At 39.4% G+C, this 23,083-nt stretch overlaps 1 pseudogene; it reads left to right on the top strand.

Annotated features, from left to right (window-relative positions):
* Positions 1 to 5,162: 5,162 nt before the first annotated feature.
* LOC116895707 lies at positions 5,163 to 6,614 on the top strand (annotated as a pseudogene).
* Positions 6,615 to 23,083: the final 16,469 nt, after the last annotated feature.

Raw genomic sequence — 23,083 nt, 5'->3', positions numbered from 1 at the left:
AATAACCAATTTATTTCCACATTCCACTTTTGCAAAATATAAAAATCTAGCAAGCACCATAATCAATATACTTAAGCATTGATTCTTTCTTCCCAGCAACTGTCCCTTTGACTTCCATTTCTTCTTTTTGTGTGTGTGTGACCCACTAAGTTTCATTAGTTTCTTGCCCTAGCATGTTTGGGAAGTTATTTATTGGCCTTATATCTATCAGTGGCTATGTTTCCTTTCCCCAGTAGTCCCTCAGGAAGGGGTAGATCTTCAGGGTCCTGTCCCTCATCCTTCATGAAATGCCGAGGGCAGAACATGTGCAGGGTTTATTACAGATACCTACAGCTACACTGACCTCATGAGTGTAACAGATATTCCATGGTTTTCTGGAGCTAACACCTATTTGTTTGGACTTAAGGTTCACTAAATAGGAGAAAATGCTTAAACGCTACCAAGAACCTATGCACCAAGCTGTTGTAGAACCTGTAGTTTCCAACTGCCAGATATATAATTACCTTGTATCCATATCTAAGTACAATGTTTTCCTTTGTCAAGCAGGATTTTTTTAACAGCTGAGAGGGGACTAAATGGAACATCTACAGCATAACCACTACAACTAAGGCTCAGGCAACATTGTGAACAAGGGGTGGAAAGATTATATGGTCCAGAGGACTAGGAGGACTATTGTGAGAAGCTATCATCTGCTTACTATAGGACTTTTCCTCCAGGAGCTCCCAAATGTATTGTTGCCTGCACGCGACCACAACAGTTGATATGCCAACATGGATAGTGGCAAGTTCACAGAGTCCACCCCTAGTCAAAGAACTATAGGTAGTTGATGGTTGCAAAAGGAAGGAGACTTCTTTCTTCGGGCAAAAGCCCTCTGATATATTACCCCAGAATAAATAATTAACTCAAAATCATATACGTATGAGCAACACTAACCAGAAATAATAGAATGCATAGGTATATATTATAAAAGTCTTGAATTTGAAAGTGGGCATGGGAGGATTTGGAGAAGGGAGAGGGAAGGATAGAAATGATGGAATAGAGTGTACTCATGTAGGAAATTCTCAAAATGTAAAAATGAAACACCACCAATGTCAGTCTGTACAGTTTGTTTTGCTTGCAACATAATAGCTATCCCTATCACTTACATGGAAACTACTTTTATTTATCTAAAAAAGCAAAATACTTGTATCAGATGAAATAGTCTTCCTATCATTTTGAGTTTCATACTGGTTTTTTACTTGTAATACTTTGATTCTACCCACTTTTCTTTATTACCATCATCACTCTAATATAATCATCTTTCATTTGGACCATTACAATAAACTCTAATTAATTTATATCTATTAGCTCTTTTCCATCTCATCATAACCATTAAAGTTATAGTGATCCTTTAAAAACACATACCTATTATTCCACCACAGCCCTTCTCCCATTTAAAATCTTTAAATGCTTGGAAGAGCTCATTAAGCTACATTTATAAAGACAAACCATGTCCTACATAACCTCTGCTGGGCCCAAGCCTACCAGCCCTTCTAGCATTGTCCTCCACTCATCTTTATCTTGCTTTTGTGATTCTGCCCCATACTAACGTCCTTCAATGATTAGTATTCTTGTTTTCTCTAACCATCAAGGAGGATTTGTTTCCTTTTGAGATATGGCCTCTCCATATTTCTTAGGCTACTCTAAAAATCCTATACTCAGCCACTATTCCTACAGCAGCCTCTGGAGTAGTTGGAATTACAGGCACATGCCACTATACTAAGCCAACCGAAAATTATGGTACATGTTGCTTCCTCTGCTTTGAAATCCCCTCCTTTTCCTCTTCCTCTATGCTAGCATCAACATTCTTCATAATTAATGGATATATCACATTCTTACCAACATTTTGCCTAACACTTTTTGATTTACATAACATCTACAATTTCTCCTTTCTACACCAGTTACATTGAAATTTTATATTTGTTTGTGACATTATTTGACTAATACTATAGTTCCCTTATCTACTATGAGAACAGAAACCATATTTACTGTCATTCACTTATATATTCCCTGGAGCCTACCACAGTCCTGGGGAAATAATGTATATTTCATGAAAAAAAAAACCTGATTGTCTAATTTAATGAGCTCATGTGACAATGAATGTTTCTTCAGAGCCAGACTACCAAAGTTCAAATTCTGTCACTTCTTAACTCTGTAATATTAAAGATGATTTAATGAATTGTTCCATAAAGTTTTTCTCTGTGAACTGAAAATAATTACCTTGTTGAATTTTAAAATTCTTCAATGAGGTAATATACATTGAAGTCTTCAAATAAATTCTAACAAAATAGATGCTGTGTATGGTTTCTGCATTAGTATAAATATTATACTCATTAGTGTAATGATTAATATTACACTCATTAGTACTAATAATACACTCAGTCATTTTGACATATAATTCCTTAGGTCATAATCACAAATTCCTTGAATAACTTTATTGTTTTTTTATAAATATGGAATTTTAAGTGTTTATATAAACAAGAAAGTGTGTCAAAAAACAAATAGACATAGAAGTGGCTAGTATATCTTTTCTGAGATGTTCAGTGTTGATTCAGATATAAGAATATTGCTGTTCATATCATGTCATTGATGTTTGTGTGGTATTTTTCTACTTATGTAAAACATCTAAGGGAGCAGGAGTTCAGGAATATCAGAACATCGTAGCTTCATAGATTTGTTTTAGGAGTCCCTTGTTGATCAGATTGTGAAAAAAATTCTATACATTCTTTTTTAAAACTAATAGTCACAAGCAATAGTTGAGTTCACTTTCTATGCAGTTTTGCAGATAGGTTACTTAATTCAAGCCTCCCTCATTAATCTTGATCTAAGCCTCAATAATGGCAACCTATTAAAATCATATAAAATGCTATTGGTCTCTTTGGACTATCGAATTTCTACACTCAGATACTAACATTAAAATGGAAGGAAGCTGGAGTTTGCTTTGTACTAAACAGTAGAATTGTTTCATTCATTGGTAAGGAATCTAATCCTTTTTACAGAGTGTTAAGTGCTGGCATTCGTTATATTCTTATCCCTTCTACAGACCTGTCCACTGCACACTGCTGCTGATTTAAGAAATAGGCAGTAGACTGTTAAAGTATTGGTTCTTCTGCTGCTGCTACAATCTCCTCCTCCTCTTTTTTCCCCTCTCAATCAAGAAAAATAACCTTGTACTTTCAAAAGACACAGAGATTATCCAGCCCTTGACACTTACGTCTTTTCAGTTTGGGTGAAAGAGAAAAAAGCTTTTAAAACTTTTTGCCAGATCTTGGCTTTTTGAGGAGGAGAAGTCTCTGGGAAAAAAAGACATCAAAGTTACTTGGGACTAAGGGCAGATCAGATAGCTATACTTTGTAGTCACTGAAAACAGAATTATCTTTCCTGGAAAAGATTCATGTGTCATAACTATAAGAGGAAGAGTAAAGGTTACAGGGAAAAAAACTAAACTAAAAATCCAAGGACCATTCTACCAGTTTGTTCCACTTTAAAATTCAATTAGAAATTCACTTAAAAATGCAATTCAAAAGGTGATAGCAAATAATTCCTATTTAAATTTTAAGTTCTCAATCAAATCAACTTCTTGAAAGTGAATTTTGGAAAATCTGAGACCAAGAGTTAACTTTAGCTTCTAAAAGTTGTGATCTGAGATTAGACATGGTCTGGCAAGGAAAGGTCTGAAGAACAGACTACGTCTTATGAGAGATAGAATCTCTGGTCATACAGACATGTTTGTTATGTGCAATGACTCTGAGGAGAAAAGGGAAAGGAAATGGATTTTAAATTTTCTTACTTGAGATATATAATAAATGAAAGAATGCAATAACATAGAATAAGTGAGGCACTCACTGTGCTTGCTTCAGCAGCACAGATACTGAAAGGGACACTTGGATAAAACCACACCTTCGTTTCTTGGTCAAGACTAGGCTTTTAGAGAAACTTCACTTTCCTAACTATCTGAGTTATTAGCTTTTTTTTTTTCAGATGATGTCATCAAGCAGAGGACTGGATCTGTCCACATTACTCAGAAGTCCAATTTGTCAAGGAGAAGCTTTTCAAATGTTCTAGTTTTGTAACTTTGAGTACCAAAGGCTTGTGAACTGGGCTGATACACTTGGAGGGATATATCTCTAAGTCTGAAAAACTAGAGGTTTATGACAGTAGGCCCTCAGGTTAGATGCTTATTGCTGTGGAGACTTAGTATCAGTGGCCTGGCACTCAGCAGCTAATGTTGCCCTCCATTAATAGCAACTAGCAGTAACAGAGGCCATTTATAGCTAGCAGTACAGGTCTTGGGTGTTGGGTGTCAGAACCCTCATGATAGCAGCTAGTGTGGCAGTTGAATTCATGTAGCTCTGCACACCGCTAATCTGGAGGACTCACAATAGCAGCTAGTGTGGCAGTTGAATTCATCCAGCTCTGCACACCTCTAATCTGTAGGACTCACAATAGCAGCTAGTGTGGCAGTTGAATTCATGTAGCTCTGCACACCGCTAATCTGGAGGACTCACAATAGCAGCTAGTGTGGCAGTTGAATTCATCCAGCTCTGCACACCTCTAATCTGTAGGACTCACAATAGCAGCTAGTGTGGCAGTTGAATTCATGTAGCTCTGCACACCGCTAATCTGGAGGACTCACAATAGCAGCTAGTGTGGCAGTTGAATTCATCCAGCTCTGCACACCTCTAATCTTTAGGACTCACAATAGCAGCTAATGTGGCAGTTGAATTCATGTAGCACACCGCTAATCTGGAGGACTCACAATAGCAGCTAGTGTGGCAGTTGAATTCATCCAGCTCTGCACACCTCTAATCTGTAGGACTCACAATAGCAGCTAGTGTGGCAGTTGAATTCATGTAGCTCTGCACACCGCTAATCTGGAGGACTCACAATAGCAGCTAGTGTGGCAGTTGAATTCATCCAGCTCTGCACACCGCTAATCTGGAGGACTTCAGCTCTTTGAGAGCTCCTCACACTTCTCTTTGGCCTCATATCAGCATCCTAAACCCTTCAGAGATCTTTGGAACCACTCTACAGACCAGGGCTCACTGTCCTCAGATCTTTACAGCCTTCTTCCTTCTGCTTCTCAGTTTTCTGTCTCCTTTCTGTACTCCTCCATCCTTTGTCATCTCTAACACCTCTGCATCCCGTTGTCTGTAGGCCCACTTGTTTTTTGGGACTCTACAGGTGCCCCCTTGCTACTGCTGCTTCTACCACAGATGCCCCCCTTTTTTACTGTTATAACTGCAGCCATACAGCAGCTACTACTGCCACTACTACCATCATCCCCATGTCACCTTACCAGCTTAGCCCACTCTACCCCTGATCAAGGTCACAATTTGATGAGAGAAAATGATTTTTGAGAAGCTCTGTTTTTTACCACATTCTCATCCTGAGAATGTCTCCCAACTGTCTTGAAAAATAAGACGGAGTCTAGTGTGCTGGCTAGTTTTATGTCAGTTTGGTACAATCCAGAGTCATCTGAAAGAAGGGACCCTCCCCAGTTGTAAAAAGATGCCTACATAAATCTGGCTCTAGGGCATTTTATTAATTAGTGATCCATGGGGGAGGACACAGTCCATTGTGTATGGTGCTATTCTTGGTATGGTGGTCCTGGGTTCTAAGTAGGCCATCAGAGTATGGCCAGGCAGCTCAGACCAAGCAGGGCTTTTCTTGCCAGTAGACTGTGTAGCGTATACAGCTATTCTCTTGTCTTCTGTTCAACATGGCGTTTTCTGATATTCAGGTGAAAGAGCTGGAGAAACGTGCACTGGTCAGGCTTTTGAGCTGATTCAGTCTAAAGAATCTGTCTCTGAGTTCCCCCTTTCCCCCCAAAGAAGAAGGATTTTTCCCTGGAGGAAATTCAGAAGAAATTAGAAGCTGCAGAAGAAAGACACAAGCTTGCTGAGAAGCAGGAGCATGGAAAAGAAGTGCTCCAGAAAGCCATTGAGAAGAAAAACAACTTCAGCAAAGTGGCAGAGGAGAAACTGACCCACAAAATGGAGGCTAGCAAAGAGAACTGGGAGGCGCAAATAGCTGTCAAGCTGGAACACTTGTGAGAGAAGGTCAAGCACATTGAAGAGGTGTGGAAGAACAAAGAATCCACAGACCCTGAGGACGAGACCGAGGCTGACTAAGTTGTTCCAAGAACTGACTTTCTCCCCGACCCCTTCCTAAATATCCAAAGACCATACTGTACTGACCAGAGTCATTTACATTTTCCCTCCTGACAAATATTCTAGAAGCTGATGTAGGACTGTATAGGTAGATCCAGACCGTGAGATGTTTTAGGGGCTCAAGGGGAGAAACTGAAAGTGTTTTGCTCTTTTTTGAAGTGTTGGTCTTTCTAATGTAGCTTTTTTTTTTCTCCTTGCATCTTTTCCACTCGGGCACACTTGATGGGTTAATGGCTAGTACTGTATTGACTGTGGAAGACATTTGTGAAAAGTATGTAGTGGCTTCTTCCAACCCATTTAATGCTGAATATCTGTTCACTTTGAGATCCCAATTCTGTTCTAATCTCACCAGATGCTACTGTACTTCAATTGTTAATAAACTGCACGTGCTGTTTCAAAAAAGGAAAGAAAGAAAAAAGAAAAAGGAAGTAGGCCATGAAGAAAGTCAGTAGGCATCATCTCTCCATGGCCTCTGTATTAGCTGCTGCCTCTATGTTGTTCCTGCCCTGTTTGAGGTCCTGTCTTAACTTCCTTCAGTGGTGAACAATGATTTGGAAACATAAGGCAAATAAGCCCTTTTCTCTCCAAATTGCTTTGATCATGATGTTTCACCACAGCAATAGAAACACTGACTATAACTCATCTTGGGAGGTTGTCTTATAAGGACTATATAGATTGTCTAGAGACAAAAGGCCTTTGGGTTGGGAGTTGTAGCTTCAGGGGAGTAGTGCTAGAAGCTGTAGTATTAGTGAAGGATTTAAAACAGTGGGACTATACCCTGGTTTCCATTCAGACCATATCGATTTTTTTTTTGCCTTTTGAAGTAGTTATACTGTTTAAGAGGCAAAATCATTGGTTGCTAAAGGGCTGCTTAGCAGGCAGCTCCATCCCTTAAGGCAGCAAGAAGGACATGAGAATGAATCTGACAGGTACTCAAGCCATTTACTACCCTGATACCAACAAGTCAAATAATTTTAAAAGGGAGAAAATATCTCTCTCTCTCTCTCTCCTCTCCTCCCTCCCTCCCCCTCCCTCTCCCTCTCTCTCCTCCCTCTCTCTCCTCCTCTCACCTGTTGATTCTTTGTATAGATTTTTTGTTTCTACTTGGTTGCTTTTAGCCCTGACTTTGATTTCCTGCCTTCTACTCCTCTTGGGTATATTCTCTTTGTTCTAGTGCTTTTAGGTATACTGCCAAACTGCTAGGGTATGCTCTCTCAAATTTCTTCTTGGAGGCACTCAGAGCTATGAGTTTCCTCTTAGCACTGTTTTCATTCTGTCCCATAAGTTTGGGTATGTTGTACCTTCATTTCATTAAATTCTAAAAAGTCTTAAATTCTTCATTGACCAAGTTATCATCAGTGGAACATTGTGAACTTCCATGTATATGTGGGCTTTCTGTCATTTTTGTTGTTATTAAAGGACTACCTAATACTCAATACTGTCCAAATCATTCCACAAAATAGAAAAGAATGAACACTACCCAATTCCTTCTATGATGCCACAATTATGCTTATACCTAAACCACACAAAGACCCAACAAAGAAAGAGCGCCTCAGATCAATTTCCCTTATTAATATTGATGCAAAAATACTCAATGGAATTTTCGCAAACTGAATCTAAGAACACATCAAAATGATCATCCATCATAATCAAATAGGCTTCATCCCAGAGATGCAGGGATAGTTCAATATATGGAAATCCATCAAAATAATTCACTAACAGCACCTGCACCACCCTCGTACCGAGAAACAGGCATAGGTCTGGGGGATTTAACAAAAGACAGATACTCGGGTCATTCATGCTATGAGAATTCCAAAGCTTTACTGAGGTTCACAGAATATATACACCAAGTCCACAGGGTGGAAAAATCCTGGAAGCACAGTCAAAAACAAGTTTACATTCTCAGGATAAAAACAGGAACTGACTCAATGATGTTACTGCCCATCGACTAAACAGCAAAGGCCAAGATATTCTTTTCTTAAAAACAAAATCTCCACATGTGTCAGCAAGGCTCAACAGTAGGAAAACACTGTCTTAGGTCACTCTCAGAAAACCAACACCCTTATCTGTCATTGGAAATGTCTGCCAGTCTCAGAGTCCCTGTCTTAGGTGGGTGGTGATCCCAAAGGGTTGCCAGTCATAGGCTCACTACTTCCTGTAAAGGCTGAGCCAGATTTGGGCAGAGGGATTGTCTCCTGCCAAGGAGAGCAACACTTGCTTACTCACTGCCTGGGACTGGGAATGCTGTCTACGCATGTGACAAAGAAGTAAACAGCCAACTACTGTGGCACCAAGGGCCATAACACTGAGGGTTACTCTAAGGTTTTGAACTCTAGCTAGAGTCACACAAACATGCATGAAAATAGGAGAACAGGAAGCCATATGAGATCAAGCTGTTCCTATAAAAGTGTTGTCTGTTGATTTAAATTTAGAATTCCCAATTGTCAGCAACTTCTCCTTTAAGTTTATCCATTGTGCTTGCCTTAACAACAGATTGGGAGAGGGCAATCCCAGACACTGCAGCCACAGTGGCTGCAGTGGCAATGGCTGTTATAATAGCAGCAATGATGCCAAGGTCTTTCCCGTGATGGTTCAGGATCACCTGACCCCCTCCCAAATGATTGACAAGAAATGGAACCATGCCTGCAATTCGCACAACCAGGACAGAGTTCTCTGGTCCCCAGCATCTTCACATAGATGGCATCCCTGCGAAGAATAGTCATGACTATATTTATCATTAGTATCATTCTAAACCACAAAGAAAAATGGAGGAATTACACAGGTGAAGAAAGAGATATTAAAATTTTTACTAAATCTACTATTTTCAAATTTAAGGGAAGCTTCAAAGGTGATAGACATATTCCAAAAGGCAGTAGAATTAAAAGCTTCCTCCTGTCTTAACATCAGAGGAGCAGCATCCAGGCATGTAAAAGGACCACAAAGAAACATTCCAGGGAGAAGTGAAGAGAACAATGTGTCCCTCTGCAACCGCTCCCACACAAGTCCATGCGCTGTCTCCAATTCTCCAGAGAAAAGTGGCCACTGCTCCACTTACACAGGATCACACAGGAAGCAACTTAGCAGTGGCCCCCATGACAAACCTTCCAATCCCATCCCATCGGCATGGGCTCAAACAGCCAGGTCCCCATTAGACACAGGTTGAGGGTCTCTCTGTCTTACCTCCCCAAACCCTTACCAGGGCAAATGCCTGTTCATGCAGCATCCTCTGCACTAGTTGGGGTTGGGTGGTAACCACTGCTCCCATATCATGTAAGATGTCCCTCCTCGATCCTGCAGCAGCATTTCTCCAAGTTGTCTGGGCATACTGCTCCCAACATTCTCCTCTGAATATGAGACAATCTCCCCCAGACAGCACTGTCCTACATAATTGTAAGTAAAGGGAGCGAGGGGACCATAAGCAGAGCAACTCCTTAAAACTCAGAGGAACATGTTGTCTATAAATTGACCTGCATTGTTGGGGTTCGAGATCTCAACAACAGGATACACTGCTCCCTGTCTGTGGGGGGAAGGCTCAGGAAAAATTACCCCTATCCTTAGAGCTTTTCTCCATAGCACCCTCCAAGGAAAGATAAAGTTCATAAGCAGGAGGAGCAGTAGCTCCCTCTTCTTTAAAGCTTTCTATCTCTGATATTTGTTCTTTTATTTTAGCATTAGCACATAAGAGAGCATCCTTGGCCAATCTCCACAAAGAGAACATGGCAACAGGAATGCTCTCAGGGCCATCTCTCTGTTGTGTTTTTTGCAAATCTGTCTTAACATGTTCCCAATCAGGAATATTAAGTCCTCCTGAATGACCAAACCAGGAACTACTCTTTTCTAAAGTTTTAATAACTTCTTTAGCTGTTTTTAACTTTATCCCTGTTCCCTGCTGTTTGAGCAGAGCTACCATCTGGTCTGTTAGCTGTGATGTGGAACTCAAGGTTCCCATGGTGTGATGCTTTTACTTCCTGCGAACTAAACGTACCTTCCCTTCATTGCAGTGCCACTCACCCAATACATTCCTTTTACTTTGCCGGCCAGCTTCCTAGAACAATCCTGTCAGAGGCTCCTCACTTTCCTGTTCTCAGTGGAACCTCCACTTGACAGCACCCATACCGCCATGGGACAAAGAACTAGGCATAGGTCTGGGGGACTTAACAAAAGACAGAGACTTGGGTCATTCGTGCTATGAGAATGCCAAAGCTTTATTGAGGTTCACAGAATATATACACCAAATCCACAGGGTGGAAAAACCCCGGAAGCACGGTGGAAAAACAAGTTTAGGTTCTCAGGATTAAAAACAGAAACTGACTCAACGGTGTTACCGCCCATCAGCCTTTTCTTAAAAACAAAAGTTTCCACATGTGTCAGCAAGGCTTAAAGGAGGCAAACACTGAGGGAACCCAGGAGGGTCTGACAATCCAGTATGTAAACAAACTCAAAGGAGAAAAAAGTACATGATCATCTCATTAGATGCTGAGAAAGCATTTGACAAAATTCAACACACTTTCATGTTAAAAGTCTTGGAAATATCAGAAATTCAAAGGCCTATGCCTAAACATAGTAAAAGAAATATACAGCAAATCACTAGCCAACATCAAGCTAAATAGAAACTTGAAGCAATCCACTAAAACCAGGGACTAGACAAGGCAGTCCACTCTCTCCTTACCTATGCGATATAGTATTTCGAAGTCTAGCCAGAGCAATCACACAACAAAAGGAGGTCAAAGGAATACGAATTGGAAAAGAAGAAGTCAAAATACTACTATTTGCATATGATATCATAGTATACTTAAGTGACCCCAAAAATTCCAACAGAGAACTCCTAAACCTGATAAACAACTTCAGCAAAGTAACTGGATATAAAATGAACTCAAACAAACCAGTAGCCTTCATCTACTCAAAGAATAAACAGGCTGAGGAGAAACTAGAGAAATGACACCCTTCACAATAGTCACAAATAATATAAAATACCTTGGTGTGACTCTAACCAAGCAACTGAAAGGTCTGTGTGACAAGAACTTCAAGTCTCTGGAGAAAAAAATGGAAGGAGATCTTAGAAGATGGAAGGATCTCCCATCCTCATATTGGCAGGAATATTGTAAAAATTACGATCTACAGATTCAGTGCAATCCCCATCAAAATTCCAACTCAATTCTTCATAGAATAAGAAAGAGCAATTTGAAAATTCATTTGGAATAACAAAAAACCCTGGATAGTGAAAACTATCCTCAACAATAAAAACTAAGGGGGAAATTACCATCCCTGACATCAAGCAAAATTACAGAGCTATAGTGATCAAAACTGTATGGTATTGGTTCAGAGATCAATGGAATAGAATTGAAGATCCAAAAATGAACCCACACACCTATAGCCACTTGATCTTTGACAAAAGAGCTAAAACCATCCAGTGGAAAAAGGATAGCATTTTCAACAAATGGTGCTGGTTCACCTGAATCAACATGTGGATCAAGGACCTCCACATAAAACCAGATACACTCAAACTATTAGAAGAAAATGTGGGGCAGAGTCTCAAATACATGGGCACTGGGAAAACTTTCCTGAACAGAACACTAATGGCATATGGTCTACGATCAAGAATTGACAAATGGGTCTTCATAAAATAGCAAAGCTTCTGTAAGGCAAAGGACACTATCTTTAGGACAAAATGGTAAACAACAGATTGGGAAAAGATCTTTATGTCCTACATCTGATAGAGGGCAAATATCCAACATATACAAGGAACTCAAGAAGCAAGACTCCAAAGAATCAAAAAGCCCTATTAAAAATGGAGTACAGAACTAAACAAAGAATTCTCAACTGAGGAATATCGAATGGCTGAGAATAATGTTCATCATCATTAGTCATCTGAGAAATGCAAATCAAAACAACCCTGATATTCTACCTCACACTAGTCAGAATAGCTAAGACAAAAAACTCAGGTGACAACAGATGCTGGAGAGGATGAGGAGAAAAAGGAACATTCCTCCATTGTTGGTGGAATTGCAAGCTGGTACAACCACTCTGGAATTCCATCTGGAGGTTCCTCAGAAAATTGGATATAGTACTACCTGAGGACCAAGCTAAATCATTCCTGGGCATATACCCAAAAGATGTTCCAACATATTACAAGGACACATGCTCCACTATGTTCATAGCTATTTATAATAGCCAGAAGCTGGAAATAACCCAGGTGCCCTTCAACAGAGGAATGGATACAGAAAATGTGGTACATTTAAACAATAGAGTACTACTCAGCTATTAAAAACAACGACTTCATGAAATTCTTAGGCAAATTGATGGAACTAGAAAATATCATCCTTAGCAAGTTAACACAATCACAAAATACACACATGGTATGCATTCACTGATAAGTGGGTATTAGACCAAAAGCTCAAATTTCCCAAGATACAATCCGTAGACCACATGAAGCTCAAGAAGAAGGATGACCAAAGTGTGGATGCTTCAGTCCTTCTTAGAAGGGGAAACAAAAATATTCATAGGAAGAGATACGGAGACAAAGTTTAGAGCAGAGACTGAAGGAAAGGCCATTCAGAGACTGCATCACCTGGGGATCCAGCCTATATACATACAGCCACCAAACCCAGACAATAGTGCTTATGCCCAGGAGTACATTCTGACAAGAGCTTGATATAGCTGTTTCCTGAGAGGCTCTACTAGAGCCTGAAAAATACAGAGGTGGATGCTCGTAGCCAACCATTGACCTGAGAACAGGGTCCCCACTGGAGGTTTTAGAAAGGATTGAAGGAACTGAAGGGATTCACAACCCCATAAGAACTACAAGACCAACCAATCAGAGCTTCCAGGGACTAAACCACCATGCAAAGAGTACACATGGACACACCCCTGGGTCCAGCTGCATATGTAGCAGATGATGGCCTTGTTAGACACCAATGGGTCGAGAAGCTCTTGGTCCTACCCTTCCCAGTGTAGGGAAATGTCAGGGTAGGCAGGAGGGAAAGGGTGGTTGGATGTGTGAGGGAAAACCCTCATAGAAGAAGGGGGAAGGGGGGTGGAATAGAGGGTTTATGGACAGGAAACCAGGAAAGGGGATAATATTTGAAATGTAAATAAATAAAAATATATCCAATAAAAAATATATACTTAAAATAAATAAAGAATACAAAAAAAGTCATAGTGTGGCACAAAGGAACACAAAGAGGGAAATTAGCTCAGCAAGGCAATTACTGTTCGCAAAAAGAGTGTGCCAGAACTTCGAGAATGCTATCAAGTACTCTGGGTGGGGTCTTCTAACACTCCTCATTGGCTGGAGTCTGGCTTCGGTCTTTCTTCGTTTACCAGTTTCCAAATAATTGGTACAAAGGAAATGAAGAAAAGAGGCCTGACATTCCAGGAGGGCAAGTTCTGAAATGCAGGTAGGCCTTTGTGTAACAGAACATTTAGCCAGGGGATGGGATATTGGCACTTGATAGGCTGGCTACTTTTGTTATATATTTTTCCTACACACATAACTTTTCCTTTTCCCATTGTGCATTATATTTACCAAACTTCAAGCAAGCCAATCCTCATGCTGGACATCTTTATTCAATCTTTGCAGACCCCTCATTCTTCAATATAGCTTCATGGAAACCTCCCTTCCTAAGTTTGCCTACTTTACTCTTTCCTAAAACTGTCTTTTGAGTCCTGTGTCCAAATTCTCATATCAAGACTATGAACCCATAAAAGAGAACCCTAATTTTCCAGCAACATATTTATATATTAAAATACATTATTTTATGAAATATTTATAAGACAATGTATTATCTCTTAGCAATTATTCCAAAGCAGAAAAATTAGTCCATCTCAACACTGACAAAAATGTATGTTCATTTTATATGGGCCAAGACAAAAATACTACAACATACAGGTCAACCCTAAAATTAGTATTTTTGCTTTATACTTCAAGTTTGCTTAGCAAAAGAAATTCTAAAAGTTTCTGAGCGTTATTGGTGATATGACTAACAAGAATGTCCCCTATAAGCTCATATATTTGAATGCTTAATCATCAGAAAATAGCACTATTTGAGATGGATTAGGAAGTGTGTAGCCTTGTTGGAGGAAGTGTATCATTGTGGGGCAGGCTTTGAGGTTTCAAAAGCCCAAGTCAGGCCTCGTGACTTTCCCTTACTTCTGCCTGTGGACCTGAATGTAGAACTCTTAGGTATTTCGCCAGCGCCATGTATTTCTGTGTGATTCAATGCTCAATGTGGTTTAGTTTGTGAAACTGTAAGCAAGCCCCAATTAGTTTTAGTTTTGTAAGTGCGGCTGTGGTCATCATGTCTCTTCACAGCAATAGAAGAATGTAGTGTCTAAAATGGCATTTAACAAAATACTTTAAACTGTATTTAAGTTACCTGTCCTAAAGTCTGTAATCATTTTTTTCCTTCAACTCAGTTTCTAAAACTAATATTTGAAAGCACCATACCCAAATGATTAAGAAGAAAGCTTAAATCAACATTTCATTTGATGTTTTAGACAAGTCTTCCTGAAGTAAAATCCAGCAAAACCAATACCTTTTTGATTCAAATTAAGATCACATCTGAATCTTTGTATTTTAGCTAGCTAAATTAAAAGAGGCCCAGGACCAATGGCTCAGAATAGTTCAAAAGTCACATACACATCTACATACACACAAACAATTACAAAAGGCCATGGCGATAATAATTTTAACACATGGCTGGTGTCATAAAAAAGAAAAAGAAAACTAAAGTTGTCAGAGGTTCCTTATCTTCATGAACACTACCAGCCAGGATTGGGTTTTATCCATTTCTGTCTTAGAAACTATCCTCTATTTACCAAAGCCTAGGCAGCCACAAATGTGTACCAATGTAATAGAGACTTAACATGTTCATGGTTACGTGAATCACAACAGAAATCTCCTCACTTCTCCTGTCTCTATCTTAAATGGTTCAGTGGGGACTTAAACCCTCCCAGCCCCATGGTAGGTGGCCTAATTATTTGAGCAGAATTTCAAATTTGCTCCAGAGAGCTTCCAAACTGAGAAATGGGCATAATTGGTAACTTCAATTGTGGGCCGGTCCCACTAAGACGCTAGTCGCTCTAGAATGCCATCTCCTGCTAGGGTTACTAGGGGCCTCTCCAAAGGTGAAAGCAGGCAGGGTGGATAGGAAGCAGACATGGGAACAAAGGAGATACAACCTCACGTAGTTAACTGTCTAGTAGTGCTTAGAAAGTTTGATTTGCATATAAGAGCTATTCTTTTAAAGTCACAACATATTTTTCTCTTCAGGTCCCTTCCACACGCATAAGATTTTTACCAGACAAATAATTTTATGAAACCACTTCATCATCTTGACCTCACCTTGCTGGTATATTTAAATCATTAATCAGGATCATTTTTTTTAATATATTAACTTTGAATCTCAGATATTTTCTACTTGAATTTCTTCATGATGTCGCAGTTTTTAAAACGAAACTACAAGAGGCAGTTTATATTTTACTCTATCTGTAAATTAAAATTTACAGATGCATTTGTAAATTAAAAGTTTTTGCAACAGGAAACTGGTTTACAATCTGAAACTGGTTTACAAGGTATACAAGAAACTCAATAGTTGTTAGGGAGGAAGCTTGGAAATCGGAGATGGAGTCTGGGAAGTCATTTCATCTATAAGGATTAGCCCCAAAGAGAACAGAAACAAATATTGAAAATTACTTTTAAATTAGCATAGAAAATAATGGGTTTAATTATATTATCTTCATACTAGTATTTCATGTACGTGGCTCCTACTTACCCTCCATTTCTCCCTTTTGGGTCTTTGCAAAGTAGCTCACATATAGAGAGCTACAAATAGATATGTATAGATATCTCTCTATGTTTGATTTTCAAAATATAGATTCTGTATATAAGAGAAATGGATTTATCTTTCTGAATCTGGATTATTTTTTTTACATGACTATGTCCATTTTCCTGAAAACAATTTCATTCTTCTTTATGCCTGAATAGAATTCTATTATGGGGCCTAGGGACATGGCTTAGTGGGTCAGATTTTGCATCTCAAGCATGAAGATATGAGTTTAGGTCTCTTGTGTCCATATAAAAGCTGAGTATTGCTTCTATAACCCCAGGGCTGAGGATCCCAGAAGAATCCTGGGAGTTTTCTGTCCAGTCAATCTACCAGAAGCAGTGGCTCTAGGTTCAGAGAGACCCTGTCTCAAGGGAATAAGACAGAGAATGATGGAGTAAGACACCTAACGTTCTCTTCTAGACCCCTCATATATTTGCCCACTTGTGTGAACCTATAAAGACATGCATGCCATACACACCCCCCAAAACAAAACAAAGAAGTTCTATTTTTTTTTAAATAGCAGAAATTTATTCTCTCAAGATTCTGGAAGTGGGAATTCAAGTATCTGGTGCCTGCAGGGCCAATGGCAATCCTTCAGGATTGCCCAGTTCTTCCTTCAGATTCTGGAAGGAGTAGCAATTTGTAGAAGTTCTATTTCTTATACATACTACATTTTCTTTATCCCTTATCCGTTGATGGACATAGATGTTTGTTACATAACTTGGCTGTTGTGAATATAGCCACAACAAATGAGTGCAGCGAAAAAATTAAAACATAGGACTAAGAAATCCCAAGTAGCTATCATGACTCCAGAAACTTCAATCATGTATGAAAATTCTAGTTATGGAAGTCCGTAGTGTAATCAGTTTTCAGTAAGTCTGAAGGCAGAATTTTGTTACTTGGGGTAAAAGAGTGGGTTATAAAGTAAATATGAACACATGACAAAAAATTAGTAATCTGACCCAAGCACCTGTTCTGGGCTTCACAGCCCTGAGGAGGCTGGAGAAGAGAGACAACCAAGTGCCAGCCTCAGGCACTGCTGTGGGCGCCTCTAAGATGAGCAAATGTGTGATGGAGAGATGGGAAAGATTCAGTATGTGATGGAGAAATGGGAGAGACAGTGAAGTCAAGCAATTAGTGCACTATGGCAAGAGATGGAACTGGAGACCAGATAGCATTGAGGCACAGGCAGATATGAGGAGGCTGTTCAACCTCTTAAGATCATAGTGGTGTCTGGTCCTTGGCTGCTGCCAAGGGCTATGTCTGAGTCTGTGACTCCACTGCAGTCAGGACTGTGCTAATGCCTATGGCCTGTATTGGCAATAAAGTCCATCTGGATGTCAGTGGGCTGCTTCCTGACTGCAGGGGACATACTGTTCTGAGTATACTGCGCTGCCACCTGAGAGTTGGCCCAGAGGACATGAGAACTGGAGAACTGGCCCCTCCCCTCTCCTGGGCAAAGCAGGAGACCTGGCCCTGTGGCAAGGGTATAGGAGAGCTGGTGGGCTTCACAACTCAGTTACCACTCAGGCCCAGATCCAGGGCTCTCATTTGGCTCACCCCAACATCTACTACATCTATGAATTAATTGCTGGAGTATATGAAGGGACCAGCCCTGTAGATCTAAAGCTACAGGATCTTCATGACACGGGGCAACAATAATGTATGACACATCCACCAGCTTCCCAGTCAAGACATTTTTGATTGTTTTATTTTATTCTGTTGTTGTTTTATTTTTTTATATTTTAATTTTTTGCTTTCTTTTTATTGGGAAGGTGGTAAGGACAGAAGACAGACATGAGGAAACCTGGGGATAAATGGGTTTGGGGTGCATGATGTGAAATAGACAAAGTATCAATAAAAAGTTTATAAAGAAAAGGAATTAGTAATCTAAGACGGGTTTAGGCTCTGAGTCAGGGGCTGACAAGTATGCAACAAAAACAAAACAAAACAAAACAAAACAAAAACCAGATTAGGTCTGGGGATGCATGCCTGTAATTACAACATTTGGGGCAACAGAGGCAGAAGATTTATCAAGCATTTGAGGCCAACCTAGGCTACAATAGCAAGACCCCATCACAAAGACAAAATTCAAAAGTCAGGAATATGTTAGTGTGTCTTTAGCAGTTCCTCGTTACTTTGTCAAACCCCTCTAGAGACAAGAAAGCAGGTATGATTTTCCAACAACAGAGCTGCCATAAGGCGTGTTGCTTTCTACTTTGGGATCTTGTAAATTATCTTTAAAATTCAGAGACCATCGCATTCTACACCTCGATGTGTTTGTTTGCTTAAATATAAAAACAGTGCTGCAATAAATGACCTGCTTCAGAGTATATGTGGTGTTTGTTCTATAGGTCCATTCTCTCTTCAAATTGAAAAGTATGAAATTGAGATACGAATTAGTGTTCAATTTCCTTGTCCTGACATTCAAAACATCCAAATGGCAATTCCACATTACTTCTCCAAACTGGTTTCATGTATCTGGGCCTCATGTGCCAGTTATTTTGAATTACATGCATCAGTATATCAGTTTATCTGTAACACCTTGTATTTCACACTTCTGGCCCTTGGTTATGGTTTTCTTTCTTCCTATAATTCATTTTTTCAATACCCCTATTTGACTTATTCTTTCATCACACTTTAAGACTTAGCTCAGACATTTCCTTTAGAGAGATTTCCCTGCCTTTTTCTCTCTCTCTCCACTCTCTGCTTAGATTAGAAGAAATCTCTCTCCCCTTTAACCCATTGCCCTTCATTTTATTTGATAAGAGAACTAGCCATGTCTTATTAAAATTGTCATTTATACTCTGTTCTAGTTATCTATTTTTCTTGCTCTAAATGCAGCTTGAAAACAAGTCATTACTAATTTTCATGGTCCTGTAAATTGGTCTCTCTTTTGGGCTCTCATAGACTTACAATTAAATGCCAGCTGGCCAGCTAAGGATTGCTCACTGCCATGACTAGGGCCTCTAATGGAACATCAGGGTACTTGTAAGGAGTGCCATTCTCTTTGTGGCTTCTCCATATGATTAGCTTGGGCTTTTTAACATCATTTGGGGTTCAGTGAAGTTAGATTTTTTAGAGAACACCCTTTTAGTATTCCACGATAGGAAACAGAACTGCAAGGTTTTGAATGAGAGTAGAAACGTGTTAAGGCCTGTGATGGTTAATCTCAACTGCTAGCTTAGAGGGAGCTAGAGTAAAGGAGGGGCCTCTGAGCAGGGCTGCAGAAAACAATCTTGATTGTTAATGGAGGTGCAGGGACAACCTGCTGTGCAAGGCACTGTTCTCTGTGCTGGGTTCTGGACTGAGTAAGGAAGAGAAAGTGTGCTGAGAACAAGCAATCCTGGCGCTGCTTTGCATGGTGGATGCAGTGTGACCACCTCCCTGCATTCTGCTGTGATTTAGTTTCCGTGACATTCAGTTACCTCAGACTATGAGTCAAAATAAGCCTTTTCTCCCCTATCTGGCTTTTGTCAGGGTATTTATCACAGCAACAAGAAAAATAAGATAAATATACTAAAGACTTAGCATGGGCTGAATAGAAAACTAGGCATTAATATTTTAAACTTATGTAAGTACTTTAGTGAAGAAAAACTATTTTTAAAAAATTACTTATATATTCCTTCAGAAAAAATTTCTGTTTTAATTACTCTCATTAGTGGCTTTTCGAAATAAGCATTTTATTTTTCTTTAGCTTTCTTTTTTCTTTCTTTCTTTTTTTTTTTGAGTATTTCACACACAAGTACTGTATTTACATCCATCCTACACCTCCCTCTCTTCCTGCAGCTCTTCCCATGGAACTTACTCTCCCTCAGACCTAATTCTCTTCTTCTGCAATTGTTATGATTACACACACGCACACAGGCAGACAGGCACACAACCTACTGAGTTCGTCTAGCATTATTGGTATAAACGCGTACGGAGAGCTGATCATTTGGGATTGGATGACCTGAGAGGGAGTTTATCCACGGAGAAGACTGACATTCTTTTCCCACTAAAAATTTTCTTATTATATCAAAAATAAGGCTGTAGTAATAAGAATCTCAATGTTCACCCAGTGCTGTGGGACATGTTGACCTCTGACCTCTGAGACTCTTGTAAGTGCTTACCTTTCCTTCCCCCTTTTGGCTTTATGGAGGAATTTAAAGATCTAATTCTTTTCTCTGAGGAGCAAGGTAAGATTTCAGTGATATCACTCATTCAGCCCCATTTAATTTTCTCGCTCAATTCTCTCTCTCTCTCTCTCTCTCTCTCTCTCTCTCTCTCTCTCTCTCTCCTCTTCCAGGGTGCTTAAGAAGAATAAATTTCAGAATTAACTTTGTTCAGTGGGGAGTAAAGCAAGACAAAGCATAGCTAAATAGTTGCACAGAATCAGAGGCCACACAAATCCTCAGTTCTCGTTCGCTGGGTAGCAAAGGCAGCTCCATGTTCTTGCCCTAGGGCTTCACCTTCAGTGCCTTCCAGGTAAAACCAACTTTGTTCCCTCTCCTCATCAGGGAAAATGTGACTGATTTGAGCCGCGTTTCACCTGAAATGTTTTGGCCCTTATCTGAACCAGTCGTTACATCATGAGGCAGTTGTAACTGGGACAGGTATAATGATCTGATAAAAGGCCTATTCCTCCAACATTACTAGTCATTAACTCTCTGTGACGAGATGTGACATGCCACAGCCCAGACAGTTCATCCTGAAGGAGTTTCCTCTTGACAAATACAATCCCTCCTCACCTTTGTTCATGACAATTTTATTTCTTCTGCAGTGTCAAACTACCATTTTTTCCCAAGTCAGCTTTCTCTGGGTGGACCAAAAGCCCCCTTTTTGTCATTTTAGAAGGAAGTACTACTACACTTTTAGTGATTATGTATGATGACTTTAATCACAGATAGTTCTTTAAAGCAGATAGATATTTAAAATAGAAAATACTGATACTAATAAACACCTTCTATTATTTTTCCTGAAGTTTTATCAATTAAAATATTTAAAAAAAACTAGTAACCGTGTCACAACTCAAATTGTCTATGTACAAATAACTCATTCCACTATAATCCTGGAATGGATGAAAAGTAGCAATTAGTAAGTTTCATACATGTGAAAGTTTAGAAATAACATGGTCTAGTCTTTAAATAAATTTGATTTGAAATAAATTTTCCTACACCAGAAATTATTTTTTAGAATATCTTTTGTAAATGAGACTTTTAGTTCAAAATATTTCTATTTTCTTTCCTCTTGTGATAAAACCTATATAAACCTGAACTGATACACACAATAAAAAGAGAAGAATCAGTTCTTTCTGAAGACTATTTTTAGTTTAGTGAGCTGTGGTGTAGTTACAAATAAATGCAAGAGCCTGTCAGATTGTGAGCAGAATGAAACAGAGCATGATTTTGTATTGACTTAAGATGCGACTTGAGCAAACAATTCAGGAGTGTGCAGGAAGCTGATGAACTGAAGGAAAGATGGATGACAGAGAGTAGGACAAGTCCTAGGAGCTCAGATTGCAACCTGCAACATGGTCCAGGAAAGGCATTCAAGTGAACTCCAGGATCTGACTGAATGGAATCCTGGAAACTTGTGGCAGCTGCCAGCTGATGTCAGAAAGCAACAGCTATAGGACACTAATGTGTGAGATTCAGTCCAGATAACTTTCTCTTGAGAGCAAAATCATAGATCAATTGGAGAGTTTATCAATGGTTGGTTTGCAATAAAAAGAAAGGAGAAGTAGAAAAATGTAAAAAGGTAGGAAGGGCTAAAGACTTTAACGTCTTGTTTAAGAAAGGACCTTTTGTTTAAGGAAAGTTCTTACTAAGTAGCCCTAGCTGGCCTGGAACTTGCTATGTAGACTAGACCAGGCTTGAATTTACAGAGATCCCCTTGACTCTGTCTCCAAAGTGCTGGGATTACAGGGCTGCTGGTCTCCTTTGGGTTCTTTGATTTGGTTTGTTTTGATTTGATTTCATCCCTAATTAGCTTTGCACTACCTCCAGGGTAGACAGGTATACAATGCTTGGAGTTCTAATCTCTAAAATCTGATAAATTCCAGAAGCTGGTAAAAGACCCAGTTCCTATCATTGCTCATTTTGGGGCCCTGAGCAAACTGTTATCTTCTACAAGTTTCTGTTTCCACTATTCCTATACAAATATAGACAATAAGAATGCCTTCTTTAAGCACCAGTGGATGGGGAAACCCTTCGTCTTGCCAAGACTGAACCCCCAGTGAACGTGATTGTTGGGAGGAGGGCGGTAATGGGGGGAGGATGGGGAGGGGAACACCCATATAGAAGGGGAGGGGGAGGGGTTGGGGGATGTTGGCCCAGAAACTGGGAAGGGGAATAACAATCGAAATGTAAATAAGAAATACTCAAGTTAATAAAGATAAAAAAAATGCCTTCTTTATAGAGTCACTGAGGAATAAATTATGTAAACCGAATAAAATAATGTAACATAAGTTAAGTATATTTCTACTTTTCAATTAATAGCAGAGGATTTATGTTTATTTATGTTGAATGAAATTTATTTATTTTATTTTCTTCTATCACAGTATCACTGTTGTGGAAAGTTTATAGTACTTATAAGTCATATTCCATCTATGATTGTATAAAAAGCTCAGAACTAATTTCAACCACATCTGAGGTTACATTTACCATGTTCTTATTGAAACCAAAGATTAAAAAATTCAGTAATGGGAAGACGGCATGCTCTTTGCCCATAGGTACTCTAGGAGAGGTGTGCTGTAGGCAACAAGATGAACTGAAAAACAAAACTAAACAAAGCAGACGTGCACTGGCTTTTCAAAGGCCAGGGACTACAAGTAGTAATTGATTTGCAATCAGCTCCTTCTCATTAGGGCAACTCTTTCACATACTCCAGAGAACAAAGCAGCAACAGTTTCCTTTTAGGAGAACACCTAATTTTAAAGTCATGACATATGAGGGAAAAGGTACCACATTAGCACATGTGAATGTTTACATGATCTCAAATGATTACAGCCATAAAGCCAAGGAGAAATGGGTTCGGTTACATTAATCCTGCTTTCAGAGCCAG

This window comes from Rattus rattus, chromosome 3 (genome assembly GCF_011064425.1).
Source record: "Rattus rattus isolate New Zealand chromosome 3, Rrattus_CSIRO_v1, whole genome shotgun sequence".
Lineage (NCBI taxonomy): Eukaryota > Metazoa > Chordata > Mammalia > Rodentia > Muridae > Rattus > Rattus rattus.
Note: the sequence above shows the minus strand (reverse complement) of the source record. Positions and strands in the feature narration are given on the sequence as shown.